Source organism: Triticum dicoccoides, chromosome 6B (assembly GCF_002162155.2).
Source record: "Triticum dicoccoides isolate Atlit2015 ecotype Zavitan chromosome 6B, WEW_v2.0, whole genome shotgun sequence".
Taxonomy (NCBI): domain Eukaryota; kingdom Viridiplantae; phylum Streptophyta; class Magnoliopsida; order Poales; family Poaceae; genus Triticum; species Triticum dicoccoides.
In genome coordinates, this window is record NC_041391.1 from 449,385,676 (window position 1) to 449,390,024 (window position 4,349).

The window sequence follows — 4,349 nt, forward strand, 5'->3', positions numbered from 1 at the left end:
GGGGGGGGGTATATTTCATCAACTCCCCCTCCTGCCTCTCCAAAACATGGTGTCACCAACTCAAGATGAGTTGGTAAAATATCTACTTAAGTGCGGGAAAACCCGGTCACTAAATTAACTTGTTTTTATGCAAACGTGGTATAGGAGATGGGTTAAATAGACTATTTACTTTCATTCCTTTAAGAAAAGGGAATGTAGGTGAGGTGGTTGGCTAGTTGAGTTGCCTGAACTACTCATTGTCGGAGATGTATACGGCGTCCTGATGTATAAAAAAGGTTAAATGTGTTAATCATGTATTTAAAAGATACTAGTCATATATTTAGAAAATGTTAAACCTGTATACACAAAATGGTCCTGATGTATATAAAAAATGTACAATGCTTATGGAAAAATGGACATAAAAATATATGTTTAAAATAATTGTAAACCATATATTTCCAAAATTTTAAACATGTATATAATAATTGTACCTGATATATATAAACAAATGTACAATGTGTATGAAAAAAATAGACATCAAGACAATATAAATTAAAAAAGTATTAATCATGTATTTAAAAATGTTAATCATGTGTCTAAAACTGTTCCTGATGCATACGAAAAATGTACAAAGGAAAACAAAGAAAGCCAACAGATTGAAAAATAAAAACAAAGAAACGAAGGAAAATTAAGAGAAAAAAAGAAAAAACATGTAAAAGATGAGAAAGAAACTAAGAAAAACAAAGGAAAAAAACCATGAAAGAATAAAAAATGAGTGAAAACCCCAAAGAAACTTGTGAATAAACAAAAAAATAAAGAGGAAAAAACAAAACGAATGAGCGAAACGCAACGAAACAAAGGAGCGGACGAAAATGGACCACCAAAATACTGTAAAGCGCATGGAAAATCTTTAGGCGAGGGAAGCATACAACCAATTTCTTTTGATTGTCTCCCAGAATTTTGATAAGCGGAAAAAATGGGTTCAAGATTCATGAAGAATATGAGGGCAGGTCCAATTCTCAGGCCTCACTTACTCTTTTTTTCTTTGAGACAACGTCGCGAAGCTTTATTAACTCGTCATAATGTTTATAGGGACGGATGGTAAATTCCCGGGGTTGCCTAACCAAACATGGCGGCCACCACCGAGAGATAACGCATGCTTCGCTATGTTGTGTTGTGAGCTTCATAATTAAAGCTCCTAAACTCATGACTAAAATTGCAAAATTCAAAAGCTATAGAGTGATCTAGTATCTCATGTACTATTGCGCCATAGCTTGCCCGATTTTCCTTGTGTAAGCTTTCAACCACAGGCTTGCAATCGGAGGCGACTTGAATTCGTCTGAGATATAAGTCATCTGCCAAAGCAAGAGATTCCCTAATGGCTAGGGCTTCGAGAGTTGGAGGATCTGAAATATTCGGAAAACAGAGCAAAGATACTCCCAAAAACCCTCCGTCTTGGTCCCTGCAAATAACGCCAACTGAGCCACCTCCTCTCCTGGAAACGGCTGCATCGACATTAATTTTGGCATTGCCAGCCGTCGGTGCTACCCAGCTAGAAGATCTTCGAACTGCAGGTGTAGGCTGTGTTGTTAAATTGGTATTAATGAACCGCAGCTCACCCAAGTAGTTTGATATGAAGTCGTCAACCGACTGGGGTGATTGAAAAATATCCTCATAAATGGCTTTCCTCCTTACTCTCCAGATTGTCCATAGGGTGACAACTAGTCGATCAAACAAATCCTGTTTCAGAGATTCATACAAAGCAAAGAGCCACTCTTTCGGGGTCTCTTCAGCCCGCTCAAGCATGCCTCCTATCAGATCATCAGGGGGCAAGGCCCAAATACTTGCTGCCATCGGGCATGATATTAGAGCATGCTTCCATGTATCAACTGCTCCACATAACAAACATGTATCCTCTGTCTCCATGTTCCGGTGTTTCAGAACCGTTCCCGTTGGCATAGACTGCAGCACCAGCCTCCACACGAACATCTTCAGTTTTGAGGGAACTTTGAGATGCCATATCATTGCCCACTTGCTTGTCTCGCTGCGATCGTACGACGTTCCCCCCTCCTCGTACATCCACGCCTCTCTGCTTTGCTTCGTTCGTAGGATCATGCGATATGCCGATCTCACAGCCACCCCTGATTTCCTCATGCCATGCCCAAAAATCTGCCACCCTTCGCGTGCACAAAGGAATTTTGAGTATAGCTTCTGCATCAAAATGAGTGAAAACTGCCCGGACCAGGCCCTTGTTCCAACTTGCTGATGAAGCGTTAATGAGTTCTGCCACTCTCTCAGGCGGGTTATGTTGAAGCGAGGTGATCGGGCGCTTAAAACTGTCCCTCGGGATCCAGTTGTCGTGCCATATACTCACGGATTCTCCATCCCCAATTCTACGTATGAGCCCTTGAGACAAAATGTCCCTTCCGTCCAAAACAGCCCGCCAAATTTGGGATGGATGAGCTCCCAGTTCAGCCTGCAGCAAATTACAGTTCGGGAAGTAGACAGCTTTAGAAATCCTTGCACTAAGTGAGGAACTATCTGTTAATGTCCTCCAAGCTTGCCTAGCCAGGAGTGCTAGGTTAAAAATCTCCAAATCTCTAAACCCTAGCCCTCCCAAGTGCTTTGGCATTGTTAGAATATCCCATGCTACCCAACTTGGCTTCCTGTGTCCTCGCTTAGAACCCCAAAAGAACTGTCGAATGGTGGATGTAATATTGTCACAAAGCCCTCGGGGTAATCTGAAGCAAGACATTGAAAATACCGGAATCGCCTGAGCTACTGACTTGATCAGGACTTCCTTCTCCGCCGATGAGAGAAGTTTTTCCATCCACCCCTTTATCTTCTCCCACACCCTATCTCGAAGATATCTGAATGTTCCATTCTTCGAGTGACCTACATCAGTAGGCATGCCAAGATAGCGCTCGCTCAGCGATTCGTTGTGAACATGTAAGTTGTTCTTCACAGTTTCCCTCAAAACAGCCGGGCAGCCCTTACTGAAGAATATCGAAGATTTTTCGTTGTTGATCCTTTGTCCAGAAGCATTACAATAAGTATCAAGTAGGTTTGACACCGCGATTGATCCATCCCCACTGGCCTTGAATAGCAACAGGCTATCATTCGCAAACAGGAGATGGTTCACGGTGGGAGCCGTGGGAGCCAGCTTGATTCCTGTCAAAGACGACTGAGAACTTGATTTAAGGAGGCACGAGAGGCCCTCTGCTGCAATCAAGAATAAGTAGGGGGAGATTGGGTCTCCTTGCCGAATACCTCGGGTAGGATTAAAAGAATCAAGCCTTTCTCCATTAAAACAAACTGAAAAGGAGATAGAAGATATCATACCCATGATTGTATCTATCCAGTTTTGATCAAATCCCAATTTTATCATTATTCCTCTGAGATAATCCCACTCCAATCTGTCATACGCCTTCATTATATCCAATTTTAGGGCGCAAAAACTGTTTGATTTGGCCCTTGACCGTTTCATAAAATGCAAACACTCATAAGAACATATGATGTTGTCCGTGATTAACCTCCCAGGGACAAAAGCAGATTGCTCTTCAGATATAATGTCAGGCAGAATTACTTTCAGTATGTTTGATATCACCTTAGATGCTATCTTGTACAAAACATTGCACAAACTTATTGGACGAAATTGAGCAAGTAGTGTTGGGTTATTTACCTTTGGGATTAATACCAACACTATATCATTTATCATTGCCGGGCTCTCTTCACCTCTTACAATTCGGAGAACTATACTGGTCACTTCATCTCCACATACGTCCCAATGACGTTGGTAAAAGTGAGCCGGAAAACCGTCGGACCCCGGTGCCTTGGTAGGGAATATCTGAAAAAGAGCAGTTTTAACCTCCTCTTTTGTGTAAGGGGCACACAAAATGGCATTCATCTCGTCTGTCACTTTTCTGGGCACCTGATCTAAGACTGCTTGCATATTTTGCACCCGCTCAGACTGATATAACGCCTGGTAAAAACCACTCGCTAAGGCTTTCAGCTCTCCCGGGTCTGTTATTTCCACACCAAGAGAGTTCTGTAATGCTTTTATCATGTTCTTCTTCCTACGGAGACTGGCTCGCAGGTGAAAGAACTTGGTGTTTTTATCTCCAGCAGACAGCCACCCCACTCTTGCTCTTTGACGCCACATAATCTCCTCCCGGTGATACATCTCTATCAACCGTTCGTTAATCTTTAGCTCTGCATGAGAAGGTCCAGTCCGCAAGGGTTCACTCTTTAGTTCATCGAGCATTTGTTTTAACTTCTTAATCTCTTCTCTGACGTTCCCAAAGGTATCTCTGCTCCACCGACCCAAGTCCTTTTCAGGCCTCACTAACTTATAGCAAGATGTAGGAAAC